The sequence below is a fragment of the Cervus canadensis genome, chromosome 11 (assembly GCF_019320065.1).
Source record: "Cervus canadensis isolate Bull #8, Minnesota chromosome 11, ASM1932006v1, whole genome shotgun sequence".
NCBI lineage: Eukaryota > Metazoa > Chordata > Mammalia > Artiodactyla > Cervidae > Cervus > Cervus canadensis.
Window position 1 is genome coordinate 23,437,182 of NC_057396.1, and position 20,994 is coordinate 23,458,175.

The following is a 20,994-nucleotide window of genomic DNA, read 5'->3' on the forward strand; positions in this document are numbered from 1 at the left end:
GGTGCTGAGAGCCAGGGTCCTTCAGCTTGGACCATCCATTGCTCCTGAAGCTCGATCGTTTGAAATCACTGATTTATCCTCAGAGGCTTGTTGTCAAGGTGAGTGGACCAAGGTCCAGAGAGGCAAACCACTTACCTGAAGTTACACAATAGACCCAAGACTAGGAATGTTTACTTTGGGGCTCTTTTCACCAGAGCAGGGTGCCTCTTGCTCTGACAGCTATGCTTTTTAGCCTTCCAAGCCTGACTCTGGCCCATGGTGAGCTGTGCTGTGGCCACCCTCGCCTCCTATTTGAACCCTGAAGGTCAGTTGCTCCGGCAGACAGATGGGCTGGCCGTCCTGGGGCCATGTTCCCCAGCTCAGGGGTACTGCCACCCTCCCAACTCCGTCCTTTCTAGGGATTGCAGCCAAAGCCTCTTACAAAACTGTCTTCTGAGGGCCCCTTGGCTGTCCTGTTTGTAAAACCATTCACAGTCAGCCTTGCCTTTCATTTCCTTAATCTTAAATTGCATCAAAAAGGGAGAGATTAGAGGTAAAACCTCAATAAAGGACTGAACAAAAGCCCGCTCCCACATTGGATTCTCACACCTAGCTTTGCCTTTTTTCCCCTCCCTCTTGTCTGACAGACAGAGTGTATGAACCTCTATTTTTTTTAAAACTTAGATTAAAACACTATTTAGAAAAGGCCCGCGAGTTTGAAGTCACCTCTGGTTCATACATTAAACATCAAATGTACATTAGCTGTGAATTATGGTCACGAAAAGTAAATCCTTTAATGCCGTTTTCTGTGTTCCACTGCTGAAGCTTAGCATTAATGGCCTCTTAGCAACTCTGTCAATGGGCGGACTTCTTATTTTCCAGCTCTCACCACCCCGAAGACTTCCCTCTCTGTGTACCTGTAAACAGACAACCGTGGGAAAAGATCCTAGGGTAGGCTAAGCTCAGGAGCAAATCACCTGGGTGGTATGAGCCATCACTCTCCCAAGGGCAGGTGGTCACACCTTGGATGGGCAGGTGGCCACACCTTGGATGGGCAGGTGGTCACACCTTGGATGGGCAGGTGGCCACACCTTGGATGGGCAGGTGGCCACACCTTGCATAGGGCACCGCGACAGCTCCTTTACAACTGTCCTGGGCTTAGTTCAATTCTGTTTGCAACATTAAGTTCTGGGGCTGTAATTGTTAGGAAGGTGTCTAACCAGTACGGAGATCAAGTTATTGATCAGAAATCCTGGCCATAGAGAAACAGAAGTTGTACACAAAGAGCTTCTCTTTCTGTAGAAGAGGCAGATGCAGAAGTCAGGTGTGGGTCTCGGTGTGGAAGTCACACTCTTGCCTTTCTGAGCCATCTGTCATTTTCTGCAGGACCAGGGTGAGCCAGACCAGGCAAAGAGTGGGGTGATATATATTCAAAATTCTTACCCTTAGGAGAAGGACCTTTCCCCTCTAAAACTGTAGGAGCACTCCCTGTAGGAGCAAAGATGCAAGCCACCTGCAAAGGCTTTTTCTCTAATCTGACCTAAAGCCTGGGAGGCCAGAAACCTGCTGGAGTTGTGGACAAGCCTTAGCAGGTTTTGAGACAAAATTAGGAAAGTCAAAATGAATTACTTCTCCCAACCTACGTTGCAACCAGATTAGATAAAGTCAAGATAATGATAGAAAATGATTTAAAAAGGCATTGAATTGCATTTCAGTGTTTATGCACCTTTAAAGCTTGCACTAAATTGTATAAGTTATTTAAATACATTCTTTAATATTTATGCTTTGTTGTTTTAATAAAGACTTCTATTTTTAAATAAAATGCATAATTAAGTGGAACGGAATATTTTCCTCTCTGACATGCTTAATCACGCCTCTGGGAAGCTTAAGTTGTTCCAATTATAAAGTCCAGACACTACCATCTACCATGGAGCACCCTGTGCTCAGTAGGTTTTCAATAAATATTTAATTATCAGCTATTATGTGCCTGACACTGTGTTACATTCTGGAGACACAAAAAGAGAAAAAAAATGATATGGTTCCTACTTTAATGGAGCTTGTATTGTAATACAATGACAGAGTCAGACATTAGTTATACAAATGTGGGGAAAGCTTATAAGATGAGATCGTCTCAAGAAGCATGGGAACGCTGTCTGATGAGAGCTTATCCCAAAGGAACTTGTCCTGGTGAGTTGGACAGGTGGAGAGATCAAGCAGGCTTCCTTGAGGATGTGATGGCTGAGCTGGGATTCTGGGGGAGAAGTTGGAGATCACTGGGTAAAGAGAGAAGGCAGGAGAATCCCAAGCAGAAGGAGTGGCATGAGCAAAGCCTACTGGTAGGAGGCAGCATGGTGGATTTTGGGGGAACTCAAAAGGCAAGGATGACTGGCCCGGCAGATCAAGGCTATGCTGTGGACAGAGGTGAATAGCTGGGCTGAGGAAGGTGTGTAGGGAGCTGACATCCGGCCCTGCTCCGCTTGCCAAGCTAGAGTCTCATGAGCAGCTGTGTCAGCCCACAGGAAAGGGCATCTTTTTTTCCAGTGGGGCTGCCCAGAAGGAGAACCTTTATCTTATCCCCTCCAAAGTGCCCTGAGTGCTTTCAGCCTGGTCTGGACTACAGTAATAGAGAGGAAGAGAGAGACCAGGTAAAGCTGGAAAGGCAGCCAGACTTGAAGTCCCCTTCTGTGGGCCTTTATCCAAAGGACAATGAGAAGCTAATGGGTTTTGAGTGTGTATGTGTGTGATGAACAGATTTGCATTTTGAAAAGATCACTCTAGTTGCAGCGTGGAAAACTGATTACAGGGGCATCAGAGTGGAAGGGGGGTTTGGTTTTGGGCAGAAGATCATGAGTTTGGTCTTGGACTATTGAGTTTGATGTGCTTTGCAAGCACCCTAGTGGAGCCGTCAGGTAGGCGGAAAGCTCAGACAAATTGCACGTATAAAACTTAGTTTGCAGTTGTCATAATATCCAGGCATTGGCCACAGGGCATGTAGCAACTTAATCTATGGGTCAACAGGGAAGGAAAGAGAAAGAAACTAACTCCAGGCAGGGTAGCGAGTAGTGGAATCTGCCTCCGTGGTAAGGCAGGCTCTTAAGCATAAGCTCAGCACGGGGAGACTCCAGGCAAAGTGATGGTCATGGTAAGGTTGGTGTCGACACAGTTCATCTCCTGCTGCAGGTGATCGTGGCCCTGTGGACACTTTAGTGATGATCCAGGCCAAGAACTATGGCGTGGTTGGGTACTGACATAGAGTTCAGTTTATCTGGAAAAAGGACTGGCATAAGATGGATAAATTGGAAGGTTCTAGAACAGAGATTTAGGGGCAAGGTGACAGTTCCAGAAAAGGCTGTTGTTGTTTAGTCATTAAGTTATGACTGACTCTTGCGACCCCATGGACTGTAACCTGCCAGGCTACTCTGTCCATGGGATTTTTCCAGGCAAGAATATCGGAGTGGGTAGCCATTTCCTTCTCCAGAGAATCTTCCTTACCCAGGGATTGAACCTGCGCTTCCTGCACTGCAGATTCTTTACCACTGAGCCACCTGAGGATCAGAGTGTAAATTTAGAAGTGGACAGAATCCAGCCATGCTTGCTGGGAGGACAAAGTGAGCACTAGTGGGAATGATGAAGCTCATTGGGCTTTAAAAGCCTCATGAGCTGAGCTTTGGGACCACTGGGTGCCTGACTTAATGAAACGAGATCAGTTATCTCCTCTCAACTGCAGGTGGAGTTGGTTCCCTAATAAACAACTGGGCTTGGTCCAGACAGGGTTAGGGACAGGGCAGGTCTGAGTCTGCCAGTTGAAAATTTTCAGTATCTCTAGGTAGGCAGGGCTGGAGATGGCAGAAGCTCACGGGGATAAGATCAGGAGCTTTGCGAACATAAACCTATAAATTATGATAAACACTGTTTCCTCTCTCTTTTGGGTTAGTTGCCAGGTATTCTAGTGGCCTTATCAATTCTGTGTGGAGGAGCAATTCCTTACCAGCCTGGGAGAAATGTTGCATGGGTTAAAAAAAAAGTTGGGTCAACTAGTCCAGAAAAGAGAAGACCAGGATGTAGAATCTCCTTCTCAGCTGGCAGGAATTAAACTAAACATATTCTTATTAATAATAATGTCAGGCACTCTTCTAAACAATTTATGTGGATCAACTAATTTAATTAACTCAATAACCTCACAATACTTCTGGGAGGTCGGCTATCGTTCACCACACTTTGCAGATAAGGAAACTGACACACAGCTGAGAGGTTAAGCTTCCTGCCCAAGGTCCCATAACTAGTAAGTGTTCTGACCAAGAGTCAAATCCAGATAGTCTATTCCAGACCTTCATGCTTAATGTCTACATCATATTGAACATGATGAGAAAATCACTGAGTCCTCAAGGGCTGTTTCATAGAAGTGGCTTAAAAAAAATGCTTGAAATTCTGGAGCCTAGAATTCAGTGGGATCATTCCTGACTTCCTTTCTTCCTAGAAAGCCATGTAGACCAGGTAAGGGATAGCTGAAGATGGAGGACGGCTGGAATAATTATTCTGATGTCTAAGAAGTGAGTTTCTAAGGGGATCTAAACTGGAGAAGGGTGGCAGAGTAGGGGGTGAGTGTGGCCATGAAATTAGGGCTCCCTGGGACAAATCTTACAGCAGATCTTGGAAGCATGGCAGTTTCTATTTCTGAATCTCCACCCTTGCTAGTCCCCAAGAAACAGATGTAGCCATGGTATCTGCATTGATTGCTCAGAAGCTATCTGTTGGTGGTGTTCCACTCATCTCTTAAAATAACAGCCTTGGACCTGTAGCACTGTGTCTACTCTTCTCAGAAACCTCTCTCCATAGTGGACCACAGAATACTGACATTTGTCACAAGCTGTTTGGAGTGAATGAATGAACTAGTTGGTGCAAAGTCCTGTGTTGTAACTCCCACACAGTTTACAGGTTTTCTCCTCTGGCCAGTCCCCTGGGCAGACAGCCTCCAGGTATAGCTCAGCTGATGGATTTTCCTTTGTGCCCAATCCCTGTGTTTCCCAAACACTTACCTTCCTCGAGAAACCTAGCCACAGAACAGCAGCATCAGTGATCGAGAACAAACAGGCCTGCAATCAAGGCAAACATAAGATCTGAGAGAGGAGTCAATTTCTGCGAGGCCCTGTTGAGGAACTGAGTCTGTTGTTTGTGAGGGCTTTTGCTCAGATGGTATTTCTTTTTATTTTGAATTTTCTCCCTTGTTAGAAGGTTGGAATGGGAGGTGTATTGAAAGCACCTGGCTAGACCCAACCCTCATTTTCCTTATGATATACTTGCCCATGAAACATCATGTTTCAAGGGACAGATGAGATCTGCCTGGCTACTGTGAAGCCCTTTAGTAAAGTCAAGAGCAAGAAGTCCAGAATAGAAAACAAGACTATGATCACTCGCTGAAAATCTTAATCGAGTTGGAAATTTCAGACTGTGATGGGAACCTGGATGATCATTCTCTTCCAAACTCCCATTTCCATTTGTCCTTCATCTTCTCTCTTAGATGATAGCCTCCATCAAAGATGAAGAATGATGAGCTGGGATTACATATCATTTGGGATACAGCTGAAGAGTTTGATGCTGCCAATTTCATTTCTACTGCCAATAAAAATCAAAGGAAATCCCTTGGGATAGGAAGGAATTCATTCGTCCCTTACATGAACAAAACACTGTGGAGAAAGTGAAGAAAAGAACTCTGAGAAGATCCACTCTGGAGGGGCCCCATAAGTAGCACCGGAAATATTTCTCTGAGCATCTCCCTTCTGTCCCTGTCAGGCCCAACACACAGTGGTCCATTTGGGCTCAAGAAAGAAACAAAGAGAATTCTACTTCCTCTTCTAAGTCCTTTATGAAAGAAAGGCTCTGCATTTTTTAAAAAGGACCTATTCTAAAACTGAAAGAAGCTAAAAGGGAACTGAAAAAAGTACAAAAATGCACAGTGGATGAGATGGCTGGATGGTATCATCAACTCAATGAACATGAGTTTGAGCAAACTTCGGGAAATAGTGAAGGACAGGGAAGCCTGGCGCGCTGCAGTCCATGGGTTGCAAACAGTCGGACATGACTGAGCGCCTCAACACCAACAACAACAAAAATGCAGAGTGTACGCAGACTTCCCTGATGGCTCAGCAGGTAAAGAATTTGCCTGCACTGCAGGAGACACAGGAGGTTTGGGTTCAATCTCTGGGTCAGGATGATCCCCTGCAGGAGGAAAATGGCAACCCACTCCAGTGTTCTCACCTGAAAAATCCCATGGACAGAGGAGCCTGGCAGGCTACAGTCGATAGGGTTGCAAAGAGCTGGACATAACTGAGTGACTGATGCACTCATGCAAGCTTAAAATACAAGCATTTGTGCAATAAATCATACTTGTTACTAGGCAGGAACGTCCAGCTTCACTCCATACCCAATTTTAGGAGTCTCTCTTTTTCGGTACTAGAGCCATTTCTCCTCCTGTTCTGGGATGATGTTCTAGTTAGGTCAGTGTCTGGAAGGCTCTCATAACTAAAAGTGGGAAAGTGACCTGTCAGCCCTTCTCCAAGGAATAGGGCACCCCTTAACTTTCTCTAGGACCCCACTTACACGGAGCAGATGTGAACAGTCTGGACACACCATCTGCTAACCACAGGGAAGGGCCAAAGCGCTCCTTTTTTTCATAGGGACCCTCCACAAATTCCAGCCAAGTGTCCACAGCACTGTAGACCACAGCGGTGTAAACCACACAAGAGCAAGTCCCAGCTCACGCCAGCAGTTCTGTTCATTTCAGCACCTCCTTTTCTGCAGGCATCAGGTACACTGCAGACAGGGAAACTGGGTTTCAGAAATAGCACCTGTCAGAGAGCGGCAGGCACCGCCTCCCACCCCCGTCACCACCAAATGGTCTTAATTAACTTTGGACACTTCCTCGCCTCACACTTTATTTCTGAATGTTATTGAAAGTTGTCAGAACTTGTCTCACTCTTTTCTTTTATTATTAATGTGTAAATACAATGCCTCAGGAGTGTTACTAAAACACAGAATCTAATCCCAGGAGATTAATTTATGAACGCAGCATAGGGTGAAGTTGCATCCTGGTGACTGCAAATTGATGTTGGTAAGAGCCACAAGCATCGGCCTCTCTAAACCCACCGGGATCCAGAGGGCCAAGGCGGCTGGAGGCAAGCAGGGACAAGGGGAGGGCTGGGCTTTGCTGATTTTTGAGACAGCCCGAGGACACATGACCTTAGTTTACTCCTGGCATGGAAGAGAGGAGTAAGGTCATCTTTTTCTCTCGATGGGACAGTGCCCCCTTTGCAAGTCTGTCCATCTATTAGCCAAGTCCATGGGCATTTATTGAGTGCTTACGCTAGCTACATCAGGGAAGTGTTTAAGCTTCCCTGGTGGCTCAGAGGGTAAAGCATCTGCCTGCGAGGAAGGAGATCTGGGTTTGATCCCTGGGCTGGGAAGATTCCCTGGAGAAGGAAATGGCAACCCACTCGGTACTTTTGCCTGGGAAATCCCATGGACAGAGAAACCTGGTGCTGGCTACAGTCCATGGGGTCGCAAAGAGTTGGACACTACTGAGCGACTTTACTTTCACTTTCACTTTACGCTACATCAATCTAAGTTCAGCTTCATGGGAATCAAAACAAGCAAAGCAGTAGTTACTGCTTGTGAGGACCTTCTCTTTCCCCGGGGGAGTCAAACACAGGCACTTGAGACTCCTGGAGAACAAGGAGTTCTTGTTCTCCAAGCAAGCATGGCCTTGGGTGCAGCTGAGCCTCAGTGCTAGGTGAGGGGAGTCCCTGCGGACTGCAGTGACCAGGTAAGTCCTCCAGGCAGGGGAGCTGCTGGGGTGGGAAGGGCCGACTGCAAGAATAAGGTAGTGTCCTTAAAGATGGGTGCCCCGGGGCCTTCCTCAAGAGCGGGTAGACCTGGCTAATATCGCAGTGGTGCCTTTATTTCTTCAGAGCACCTGAGGCCAGGCAATCTGGTGGGAAGGTGGAAAGAGGCGTTTAGGTAGAAGCTGTGCTTAACACAAGCTTGAGAGCATCTGTCTGTCCTTGTCAAGAACCGTGTGGGACATCACTGATCTGCACCCCTTGGGAACTCTGAGCACGGACGCCAGCCTTCGGAATTTGGGGCTCAAGAGGCCATAGCTGCTCATAGCCAAGGGGAGGAGCAGGACGCAGGGGGTCCAACACGGTTAGCGAGCTGGGAGCCGGGAGAGAGGAGAGCTGCCTTCCGTTCTGGGCTGCCGATAATCGGCTGTCTTTTCAGCGACCGGGAGCAGATGGGGATGCCGGACTAGACGCGGGAGTTAGTTCCTGTCCCCTCCCGAGGATGCCGAGGGACCTCCCTCCGGTTTCCCTGTGCCCCTTTCCCCAGCTCGCTTCCCACCTGCTCTTTGGGCTTCGACTCGCCGCTGCGGCCGCTCCCTGCTCCTCCCGGGAGCCGATCTGTGTGTGTGACGGCAGGATGGGGCGCAGACCCCGAGGGGAGGCCTGAGGTCGCACGGGGCTCCCCCTCCCAGAGCGGAGGCGGGGGAAGAAGGCGGGTGAAGGGAGCAGATGGGCTGGGCGCGCGGGGTGGCAACGGGCTCTCCGCGCGCCTCCCTGGTCGCGGCGCCGGGACGGATGCGGCGTCCGCCGGGCGCTCACTACGGCAGGAGGCAGCCGGGGACCGCGGCCGCGGCAGGAGCTGCCCCGGGAGCCGGCGGGCGGGCCCGCACGCCTGTCCGAGAGCCGTCAGTGTCCGCGAGCTGACCAAGGTCCCCGGGACTGGTTGCGGGGCGCGGCGAGCTGCCCGAGCCGCGGCCGGTGATTAGAAGCGCCGGCGGAGCCGCCTGCCGGTTCGAGAGGAACAGACCCGCCGCGGCTGCTCGCCCGTTCGCGCCAGCGCCCGTTCTCCCCTTTCCCTCTGCGGCGCTTCTCTCCCTCCCTCCGGGAGGTCCTCGGGGACAGCGGCGCCCAGGCAGCCCCTCCTCGCTACCCACCCGGCCCCTTACTACCTTTCCTGCCCACACCCCCTCCCAGGGCTGCTCCGGGCCTTTGCGGAGACGTGCTGGGGGTCCTCACAAGGGACCCACCAGGCAAGGGCTGGCGTGGCGGTGGGTGTCGAGGGATGGGGGCCGTGCGGCCTGTCAAAGGAGACCCCCCCCCCTTCCTTTTAGAAATCGGGCACCCAGAGAAACCAGAGCTTGGTCCTGTGCTTGAGCAAATGGTAAATTTCAATCTCAGCTTCCATCCCTGCCCTGGGGCTCTTGGCTCTGTGTGTGTGTGTGTGTGTGTGTGTGTGTGTGGTGTGTGTGGTCTTTCAAATGGGACGGGAACTGCTCAGATTCCGCGCTCCTTGTGTTCCCAAGCAGGTAGAGACAGACTGCAGTATTTTTGCCTGGAGAATCCTATGGACAGAGGAGCCTGGCGGGCCACCCTCCATAGGGTCACAAAGATCGTGCCCGGCTGAAGCCACTTAGCACCCACGCACAGGGCCTCAGGGCTTAGGAGAAAGGGTAGACTGTGTCTTGTCTCTCCTCTCTCTTGTCTCTCCGCTCACCACTGGGCACCCTACTTCACAGCACCGCCACCATGCATAGAATCTATAGCCCAAATCACTGGCTGGACAAAGGGCTGACTGAGCCTGGCGCCCCACCCCTTCACCCTGGGGCTGGTCAGAGTGGCGGGAGGCAGGGGAGTGAGGAGGTAGGATGCTGTGTCCATGGTGGGTGCTGAGAAAACATGCAAGGCGTCAGCCCCATAGACTAGGTGGAGTCCGGGGTCCAGTGGTTGCTGGGGAACTGAGATTCAGAGCAGCAAACCATCACCATCAGCTGGGAGACAGAGGAGGTGGCCTCCACAGCTCAGCCCCATTAGCTGGGCTGGTGGGAGGCGGCTGGCGCGTTTGAGGGCTCAGACAAGCCCGGCGATTGAAGGGCCGGCCTTTGGAGCTGCTGCCAGGCTAATCTCAGGCCGGCAGCCCGTGCTTTTCCTTTAGTTTCAGCCCACTCGCTGGCTCTGCCCTGCAGAGGAGGCCCCCACCTCCTCCTGGGGCTGTGGATTAACCCCTAAAAACTGAGTTTTGTTTGCAGAGCTTTCTCCAAAGCCGAGGGAGCCTCTGGAGCCTCCTGTTTTTGCTCCTTGTTGACTAGGGGGATCGTGAGGTCAGATGCTGCTGGCAGTGGCTCAGTCCCTGGCCTTGGACACACACTCAGCCTGGGAGTCTGCCAGGAAGCCTTTCTCACACGGGCCAGCCTGTCAGTCCCGCCTTCCCCAGCCCCGCAGGGCGCAGTCACCCAGGCCTTCTTCTAAGGTGCATCATGCCTTAACTGGGCTTGGGGTGGGGGGTCGGGGGGTCGGGTACCAGCATCTCCATCTTACCGGCAGGGGCACTGCTGTGCTCAGATGTCTGCCCACAGGACCAGGATCCAGTTCACTGGGGAGCAAACACCCTTCCCTTGACTGTTACTAAAGTGTCCGATTCATACCACTGGGATTCTGCTTAGTTTCCCTCTCAGCTCTCCTGCCCCAGAGCTTCAGTCTCATCCGACAGGTGCTAGGACTGACCTCCTCTCTGACCCTTTACCACCCCCATCCCAGGGAGCTGAGCCTGTTCCTCTCAGCTTCCTGACGCCACTGGGGTCCTGTTCTGACCAGGATGATCATCCAAACCCATAGCCGTGTTATCCATCTGTCTTTGAGGGTTTCTACTGCCAGCTCCTCACTAATTATTTGGCCTCCCACCTCCCCATGGATCCCAACCTGATCAGGAATCAAGTCACACCCCCCCTACCTCACCCACTTTCCCGTTAGCTCAGTTTACATCCTATGGCCTGTTGGGCTCCTTGTACCCTCTCTGTGTCTGCTCCAGCTTGACAGAGAACAGGAATGAGTCCTACTGCCTATTCGGTTTCCGTGGTTTGTGTGTTCCTCCAGCTCTGTAACCCCTCACCTGGACGGGTACCTGCCTTTTCTGTAGCTCTGACCAGGAAGCTCTTCTTGAGAGTCTGGGGGTGATGGTGAGTGAGATCTGGGGTAGCTACACCACTTACCAGGGCGGTTTCTTTGTGCCGGATGCTGTTCCAGGTACCAAGGATAGAGAAAATGGAAAGATAAGATCCTGTCTGCTCCCAGAGAGTTTTCTTTGTAGTGGGGAATCTAGAAAACCATCTGAGCTACAGTATGAGAGAAACTGTAGTAGAAGCACATTCTAGCAGAAGAGGGGGCTTCAGGGTGCATTTTGCCTTGAGTTCAGGGCCTTTAGTCTCTATGAGTCTCCCCCCACACAGAGGCAATGATCGGGGAGGGGAAAGAAGAGAACTGAGCCAGACACTGGGAGCCAGTGTGGGTCTGAAATCATCTCCTATGTGAGTGGATGTCCCCTTATGCTCTTGGTGCTGTGAGGGGTATGGAGGTGAATAAGACCTAGTCCTTTATCTCGAGAGGCTCTGTTGTGATGGAGCAGATAGATGCTTGGAGTAAGAATAGAAGGCAGATTGAGAAAAGTGCCATGAAGGGTGCAATCAATATATTACTAGTATATGGAGAAGGAGATTCTTTGCTGAATACTTTTTTTTTCAGGGGGAGGGGGAGAACCTCATGGAGCTCTCCTTTAGTACACATTTCTATCAAATAATCCTTTTCTTGCACACAGAGCAGGATGGAAAATTATTATTTGCGGTGAATAATTCTATATTTGGACCCCTCATGTCCTCCCTGCCTGCTGCTGCTGCTTCTTTTTTTTTTTTTTTTTTTTGGTAATGATATAAATTTCCTTTGGGAAAACATCTTTTATGCAACTCTCAGTGCTTTGACATAGGTAGGGCTCCCTCCCACCCCCATTCTTCCCCTCCAGGTGGAGTTTACCAGTGATCACATTCCAAGCCCAAGGGCAAGGTGATTGGCTCAGGAATGACTCAACTCACACGACGTGTGTCCAGCTCGGGACTCAGGTGAGTCCTTAAGGGGAAGAGCAGCTCCTTCTCTGTTGGGCTTGGGATCCTGAGGGTGCCATTCTGAAGCAGCTGCTGCCATCTTGCTGCCACCAGGTCTTGCATGACATGGAACGAGGACAGAGGAAGGGAATATTGAGTGAGAAACTCTGTCCTGGGGACAGCCCCCAAGTGCCCCTCTGTGTATCTGAAGCCAGGCTCAGCTTTGGGCTTGTCAGGTACACCACCCAATACATCCCCTTTTTGTTTAGGCACTTTGGTTGGGGATTTGATCCTTTGTAACATGTCGCCAAAAGAGATATAACTAATAGAGGTTTAGCTCTGTGCTCAATGTTTTTAATTACCTCTATTTTAATTAGCCTCTATTTTGATAGGTGGCAGTTACTGTTTCCATCTTTCCGATGGAGAATCTGAGGCTCAAGAGGTCAGGACTCCAGGAGTTGGGAAGGGGGGCAAAGATTTAAGAAGCTCAGGCAGGGTCTGAAAGGCTCCTTACCTTCAGGGGAAAAAAAAAATTAAGTCTCAGTAAAAAAGAGAAAGTTCAATCAAATGACAAGTTCCTCTTCTAGAGTCTCACCCCTTCCTTCCTGCAGTTCTTGGCATGGGCTTTTGGGCCCGTCAGTGCATGGCAAAAGGCATGATTCATTTTGTGGGTAGATATGCAAATTCCATGGGCCAGTGCATTTGTGGCTCTGTTTGCAAAGCTGTGATATTTCTGCAAGAGGTCAGGGTAAGGAGACACCAGGTCATTCAAACAGGATGAGGGGTAGGTGCATAAAGATGGAGAGCTGCTTGGAGTAATCCTGCCAGCCCTAGGAGCCTCCTGCAGGCTCGGCTGATGGTGGGCAAGCTTTCTAATTCTGCTCTCAACCTGCCCTGGCCATGCCAGGGGACGCTCTGGGCAGCGGAGGGTTAATGACCAACCTCCTTCAGAAAAGAAAAAGGCTCCGGTAACAAAACCCAACAGCACGGAGGGAAGAGACACAAGTTACCAGCCACAGAAGCTTAAAAAGGAACCCACCCACAGCTCCCGCTACAAATGCTTTTAGCCGCACGTTAAATCTTCTCTCTAATGGCACCCCCTGTTAAACGAGATATGTCACCCGACCTGAGGAGGCTGACTTGAAAGGCAAATAGTTGGAAGTGATTCCACACGTTATTAGTGAGAGCTATTCTCACATTTCCGGCAAAAATAATGGAGCCGAGGTCTGAAGGGATGACTAATACCTCCCCATTACTGACCCGAGGCCTGGCATTACATTGTAATCCTGGCCACTCAGTGACCCTTCAAGCCTCTTTTTTCAGTGCTTGTCCTCTGGGTTCTTTCTGCTGGTGGCCCTGGTCATGCTAACCTGGGCTCCAGTCTATTGAAATGAAAAGGCTCCCCTTCACATCTCCTTGGGGGCAGGGGAGGAAGCAGGGGGCCACCTAGAGAAGAACTGACCTGTCTTGAGATTTGGATTTGTCCTCTGCTTCAAGAAAGGGCTGTGTCCAACCAGTCCCAGACATGCAGGAATCTGTTTTGATCCTAATTTCATCCAGGATTCTATCATCTTCTTTAACAGCTTTTATGGGTGTTTTACAGGCCTTCCTGTCGGGAAATTCTTTGGGTTTAATCTTAAAGCTCTCCTGTTAAAATGTTAGCCTATGTCTCCTCCTACCCTGCCTCCCACCCCCCACTTCAATAGAATAGGAGAATATTAGATTTCAAGACCTGAGAGAGGGAATTTAACAAGAGCCAAGATTTATAGAGGGAAGGTTATGTGCCCGTCCGGCTTCCCTTGTGCCTCTGCTGGTGAAGAATCCACCTGTGGTGCAGGAGACCTGGGTTTGATCCTGGGTTGGGGGGATCCCCTGGAGAAGGGAAAGGCTACCCACTCCAGTACTATAGTCCATGGGGTCACAAAGAGTTGGACATGACTGAGCAACTAAGCACACTTATGTATGTGCCTGACACTGTGTTGAATGCCTTGATACACAGCAGATTAGGCCATGGCCTGAGTCACTGGTTGGTGTTGTTGTATTGTCTAATGGATTTCTTTTTGCCCCTTGTTTCCCTTGACCTCTTGGTGATAGTTCACCCCCTTGATCACTCTCTCTAGTTGAAGCACACACTGCTCCTCTTCCCTGTGATGCTGTGTTCACTTGGATTCTTTCTCCTTCTTAGGGGCTTTGCCATCTCTTCTTTGGGCTCATCCTTCCCAGCCATCCCTACTCTTCAAGACTTGGCCCTTGTTTCTTCTGATTCCATACTCTATCCAAAGTTGATTTCCTGTGGGATTGGCCTCAGTCATCATCTCTGTGCACTGTCTCCCTCGTGGGCCTCCAATCCAGACCTCTCTGTCTTCCCCGCAGCTGTCTTTCCAATGGTGTACTTGGAATTTCCACTTTGCTATCTCAGAGCTGCCTCTAACTCAACATTTTCAAAATTGGAATCCCTGTCTTCAGTCTTGGCTTCCCTCACTGTTCTCTTTCTGCACGTGCAGAAAGGCTGGGATTCTGTCCACACAGGCTGGAAAACTGGGGCCCTCCTCCCCCTCTGAAACCGTCATCCAGTTGATCACCATGTCCTTGCTGATTTGACTCCCACGTTATTTCTTTGTTTTCCTTTTCCCTTGGCCAACACCTTTGGTGATGTAACCGCTGGTTACAGCTTCTGTACTTACCTCACATGGGCTGACCCTCCAGTCTGTTCTCCATCCTGTGGTCCAAGAGCAATTTTTTTGGCCATGCTGTCCTTCTAGGTTGAAATCTTGCACTGGTTTCCCATTGCTCCTAAATTGTAGGTCATAACCCTTACCAAGGCTGTGTGCAAGCTGGTCAGACTATTTCCTTGGTCTTATCATGCACTGTTCTCCCCTCACCTCTCAAGCCACGGCATATGCTCTTCCCTCAGTTCCTTAATCCAGTCTTCCTCTTGCCCCAGGATTTTTGCACAGGCTGCTATTCTCTTGTTTGCCAAGCTAACCTTCTACTCCAGCTCTTGACCTTCATCAAATTTCCATGATCTCTCAGATCAGATGAGGTCTGTGCCATTCAGCCAGGTTTCTCCCAGTGCGTAGAACCACTCTGGCCCCTGTATTCCATTTGTTGGGTGACCTACCCCTTCATCATGCACTCAACCATCAGCCGTGAGGGTCACACCTCGGGTCCTCTCATGATGCCCCTATTTTCCTGGCTAGAAACGGGGAAGAGGCTACCCTATCAGTGATCAGGTGAAAGCTCAGGCAAGTTCGGCATTTTCAGTCCCTATTTTGCACCTAGGGTGTGGGGCAATTTTCCCCTCTACAATTTTCCCTGCTGCCTGAATTCTTTCTTGAGTCTTGTGATCAGGCCTGGCTGTTCCCAACCAGTGCTTCTAGCACCCTCGATGCAGATGTTCAGATCCGTCCTATTGGAGTAAGAAAGGCTCGGAGGCTCGCCCTGCCTGGGGAGGCCACACATGCTCCCCCCGCTCTTCTGTATCTGTCACCAGGACCTTTTGTCATCATGGGGCCACTGGCTGGTAGGTCCTCCAAGGACTATGCTGGCAGCCAAATTCTCCTTCTTGGCAAATTCTAGGCTCTTTTTGCAGAATCTAAGTTGATTTATTTGTTCTCTTTAGAGCATTTACTTTCTTGTATATAAATATTAGGCTGTGGGGTTGGAACTCACGCTCTGCAGACAAGAGTGGTGACAGCCGCGACAGTGGGTTTATTTTTAAACAAAAATTGGGAAGTTACAAGGCTCCTGAGGTTTTCTGCATTTTTATTTTTCATTCAGAAGAAAAAAAAAGGCAGGGGAGGAGAAGAGGATGGGGGTGGGGGTGGGGAAACATGGCCTGCGTCTCTGCTTCCATTCTTCAAGGCTTCCTGTTTTCATCTCTTTTTCCTGTCTCTGTTCCCTGGCATTTGGCGTCTCCATAAAGAAAGGGAAGGAGTGATTACTTCTGAGAAGGGAGTGGGGGATCTGTTCAAGCTGAGCATTAGGCATGCAGCCCCTGAGCAAGTCGCATGCATGGTAAAATATTACCTTAATAACACACTCGCAGAGAGCTATGTGTAAATGGTAACAGCTGCTTTTGTGATGACCGTGTTATAAATGATTGCAGCCCTGGTCATTAATAATGCATTTGAACAATAACAACTTGATTCCAAGGAGGAAGTACAGCCTTTCATTTTTCCCTGGCATGCGAATTCACTCTTGCTGTTGTGCAAAGTAACTGGACCCAAGGATTGAAGGCCCACACTGGGGCTTCAGAACCAAGAGGTTTTCAGCCTATTCCTGGCTCCCAGCCAGGGAAAACAGGGCTTCTGGACCCCACCCTACATTCTGCTACATTCACAGTGTTAACCCTGCAGCTGGCCTGCTCCCTTTCAAGCCTCTCTGCCTCTCCTTGGACCTCAGGCATGTAGAGCCTGCCACTCTGATGATAGCTCCAGGGTGGACCCCCGCCATGAGATATCAGGATTCTGGAAATTTCCCAGCAGGTGATGCTGATTACTCGAGGGTCACTTTTTTTTTTCTTCTTTTTTCAAACATGTCTGAGATTACTGTTCTGCCTGAAAGACAGTCTAAACTCTCGGATATCATGTTAGGAAACATCACAGCCCATCTCCAAAATTGGTCACGTCTCCTGCTACTCTTATTCCACACTATTCTAATCGTTTCAAACTTCTCAGAGTTTCAAAAACATCCCCTTCTTTTTCAGGCCTTTGTACCTTGATGTTTGCTGTTCCCTCTCTTCTATCTGTACAACTCCTACTCATCCTTCAAAACCCTGGATAAATATGCCCCCTTCTCTACCTTCCCAGGGCAGGGTTAGTTGTTTCATCCTCTGTGATCTTATCTATTCTGTAGCATTTTGCATAACTATGGCGTTAATCATACCACACACTGTAGTACTTTGTTTACACGTAGATTTTCTCCCTGAGCTTGGAGCTTATTAAGGGCAAGAAGTATGTGTTAGTATCTTTTATATCTCCATTCCCTACTGCAGTGCTCAGTAATCATTAAATATTCAATAAGTATTGAATGAAAAAAAGGAACAACCATTCAATAAATATTTTTCTCTTTTCTTATGTTTGATGATATTTTGGGGCCCTAGATTGTGAGCTGGAATCAGACACGCTTATGAAGACTAGTTTATACCCACTGAGGTGCCTGCTTGACGCATTGTGATCCTGAGTTGGGGCAGCCCAAAGGTGTTTAGCAGTTACCAGCATCTGTGGGAGTGTAGGCCATGGGCCCAGGCATCTTCCATGCTACACAGATGATAGTCTGACACTCTCTGCCCTTCTGAAGTCAAGACTTTCTCCTAAGAAAGGGAGAAGGAGGGATAAATTAGGAGTATGGGATTAACAAACTACTATACATAAAATAAACAAGCAACAAGGAATTACTGTACAGCACAGGGAACTAGAGTCAATATCTTATAATAACTTATAAAGGAAAATAATCTGCAAAATATGTGTATAATGCAGGAGACGCGGTTTTAACCCCTAGGTCAGGAAGATCCCATGGAGGAGGAAAATGACAACCCACTCCAGTATTCTTGCCGGGGAAATCCCATGGACAGAGGAGCCTGGTGGGCTACAGTCCAAAGGATCACAAATAGTCAGAAATGACTGACTCAGCATGGCATATTGAGATATATATATATATATACACACACACACATATATATATCAATGAATTGTTTCACTGGTACACCTGAAACTAACACAGTATTGTAAATCAACTATACTTCAATTAAAAAAACAGTTTCTCCTATAATTGCTTTGCTCCCTCTCTCCACCTCAACTCTAGTACTTAAACTGCACACAGTTTATAACTATACTGAGATGGACCTCAATATACCAAAGTTGCAGGCACACATATTCAATTCATCTGGCATGCCTTCAATGTGGGACAGATTTCTATTATTGTTTCTGACTCTCCTTCTTGTTTACTCTTATTTCAACCTCCAATTCTAGCCCAGAGGCATTTCTTTAGTTTTCTTAATCATGGGAAAGGTAAGGTCTTTTTTCCCTGGACCCTAAGTTCATTCCTCCACACAGCCTTCTGAACCCACCAGGAGTCCTTCTGTACTGGAGCCTCAGAACTACAATGCATTAGGACCTCCGTTCTCTGGGTATAAAGACCCCACGGTTAGTTCTCTGTAACTGTCCCTGTTTTAACTACTTCTTCCTGCTCTAAAAGCTTTTCCTTGCTTTCTGCCTTTTATGACTATACTCTAAAACCACTCTCTTTTCTTCCTGTTCTAAAACTTCATCATCCTTTCTGAATCCATGTTTTCTCTGCAAGTCCTAATTTTTTACAACTCTGACCTTAGAGCATCACTTACTCCATATGTTCTTTCTGGCCCTGCTTTCTGTCAGAAGTGCCAATCCAAGGACTCATCGTTCAACCCAATTTCTCTCCTCATCTTAAAAAAAAAAATCAGAAAGCATTTGCACATCCATAGATTCAGGAATTTATCTTATTTATTTATAACTGTCTTCTTACCAAAGGATTTAAAACAGTTTGCAAAGATGCAAATGATATGGCAAGATAAAGTAAAAAATTGGTTTGAAAAAAGAAGAAGATGCAAAAGTAAAACAAGGTTAGGAGAAGGTGATGAGACAAATGTGAGGCTCCCTGTGGGATAATAAAGTCCCATCCGTCTGCTGGTGGTGGCCATGGATTTTACCACGGGTATCCCATGGTCAACACAAAAAGGGAATGAGATCAATTACAGAATTCGGTATCCAGGAGACAAAAATGAATCTAAGTTTCTCATGAAAATGACAAACATTTAAGGTACCAATATTAGAGACAGATTTCTTCTGAGTCTTGAGCTAGGTTCTCCTAATAAAGTAGGGTCTCCGCAGTGATCAGACTAAACACTGATGAATGTTCTTTGTGAAAACTTGGGCTATTAGAAAAATTTAGTAAATTTTAACTTATTAGGGATGTTGAGAGGATAGTCAAGCACTGGACTGGTGTTTGAACTCAGTGATCTCGGAGCTTCCCTTCCACTTGAGTTTCCAGGTGTGTTGATGTTTATGAAGCCAGGTAAGATGTGGTCCCTACCCTTGGGAAAATTACAGTCTCACAGGGCTGCTGCTGTCAGATCTGAATGCACAAGAATATCATTGGGGTACATGCTGAGAATGTGGGTTCTCTGGGCATGGTGCCAGAGCCTGTTTTGTCTTTTTGCCATGCCACACGGCGTGTGGGATCTTAGCTTCCCTGACCAGGGATCAAACCTGTACCCCCTGCACTAGAAACACAGGGTCTTAACCACTAGACCCTCAGGAAGTCCCCAGAGCCTGTTATTTCTAGCAAGCCCCTTTGTGATTCTCATACAGATGCTTCAGGTAAGAACTCTGATGATGGGGAATCAGAACACAGGTCACTGATCCACAATGCAAAGCATCAAATCCAAATGCTAAAAACAGGATTCTAAAGGGTGGAACAATCACTTCTGGCAGATGTGTTAAGAGGAGATGGTGATCATGTTTGAACTGAGCTCTGAGACATGAATAAGAGCAGACACAGGACAAGTGGGGGGCACTTTCATGCAGAGGAAATGGAATAGGCAAAAACTCAGAAGTGGAAAATTGCAATGCTTGTTTAAAGAAAAATAAATAGATCAGGTTGACTGGAATATAAGGCCTATGTAGAGGAAATAGTAGGGAATAAGTCCAGAAAGGTAGGTTGGGGACAAATTATGGAGGACTTTGAATGACAGGCTGATGAATGGGGGCTGTACTCAGTGGGCAATGGGGAGCCACTGAAGGCTTTAGCGCCCCAGGATGATGTGATCAAAGTAGTACTTGACGAAGATGAATTTGGTTGTAGTGTCTGGAATGAATTAGAGAATGTGAAGATTGCACAGGGTTTGGTCGATAAAAGGCACCCTGTACTGTAAATGCTTGTTGAATAAAATGTTTGACTAGAGCAAAGAAAAGATTGTTGCAAAAGTCTAGGTACAAGGTGATAAAGACATTAAGGAACTAACAGTGAGAAATAAAGAGCCTGGGAAGAAGGTTGTGACATTCATAGACGAAATTACAGACCAGGATGACCTGCTGTGCAGGTCGGAGGGAAGAAAAGAGTCTTTGCTGGCTCTCAAGTTTGGAACCTGAGTTACTGGGGGAACTGTGGGTCCACTCCCTGAACCAAGAAATTCAGGGAATGCCCTGGATGTGATAAAAGGTGATGAGTCTTTGAATTAGGAGTGGGAATTGGAGCTTTCGAGAGGGATCAGGGCTAACGATTCTGGCCCAGGAGGAACAGTTTCTGCAGAAACGTAGGCTGGAAGGGAGGATCTGGAGCAGTGCCTATACTTTAGTGTTGGGAGAAGAAAAACCAGCCATCCTTAGAGACACAAGAATGGTCCTGGCACTATGGGGATTAGGTTAGCACAGAGTCTGGAATTCAAGGGAGAAGGGCATTTAAAGAAGGAAATACTAGAATTTCCCTGGTGGTCCAGAGGTTAAGACTCCCTATTCCCAATTCAGGGGGTCCAGGTTCGATCCCCGAACAGGGACCTAGATCCCACATGCCACAGCTAAAGATCTCACAGGTTGCAACTGAAATCAAAGATCTTGAATGCCACAACGAAGAATTCTTATGTCACAATTAGAGATCCCACATGTTGCAACTAAGACCAAATAAATAAACAAATATGTGTGTGTGTGTGTTACTCACTCAGTCGTGTCCGACTCTGTGACCCATGGACTGCAGCCCGCCAGGCTCCTCTGTCCATGGGATTCTCCAGGCAAGGATACTGGAGTGGGTTGCCATGCCTTCTTCCAGGGGATCTTTCCGATCCAGGGATTGAACTCAGGTCTCTTGCATTGCAGGCAGTTTCCTTACCATCTGAGCCACCAGGGAAATAAATAAATATTTTTTAAAATAAGAAAGAAAGCACTAAGAATTGTGCTCTAGGATTGTAGACAGGTGGGGACACATTGCAACTGAGGTTGTGCTGTAGGATTTAGCAGTTAGATTGTCATTGTTGACCTTGGAGAGAATAGTTTCAGTGAGCAGCAGAGTGTTGTTTCAGTTCCATTCATCAGGCCTCAAATTAGAGTAGGGGTTTTCAA

The 20,994-nt window shown here is 48.1% G+C and overlaps 2 long non-coding RNA genes across 4 annotated transcripts in view; both read right to left on the minus strand.

The window, feature by feature from the left end:
- Window positions 1–2,030: 2,030 nt before the first annotated feature.
- On the minus strand, window positions 2,031–8,842 carry LOC122450611. 2 transcript variants are annotated; one of them, XR_006272147.1, is made up of 4 exons: window positions 8,374–8,842; window positions 6,577–6,789; window positions 5,016–5,072; window positions 2,031–2,230 (listed from the first exon to the last, which is right to left on the minus strand). It is a non-coding gene; the product is annotated as an uncharacterized LOC122450611 (long non-coding RNA). The 2 variants fall into 2 exon arrangements; XR_006272146.1 differs by lacking the exon at window positions 2,031–2,230 and adding an exon at window positions 3,104–3,171.
- A 6,845-nt stretch (window positions 8,843–15,687) lies between these two features.
- Window positions 15,688–20,994, minus strand: part of LOC122450610 — a 122,123-nt gene continuing 116,816 nt past the window's right edge. For both annotated transcript variants that reach the window (XR_006272144.1, XR_006272145.1), the window contains exons 2-3: window positions 17,119–17,216; window positions 15,688–15,817 (exon numbers count right to left, since the gene is read on the minus strand). This is a non-coding gene — a long non-coding RNA (uncharacterized LOC122450610). The remainder of the gene's footprint in view (window positions 15,818–17,118; window positions 17,217–20,994) is intronic.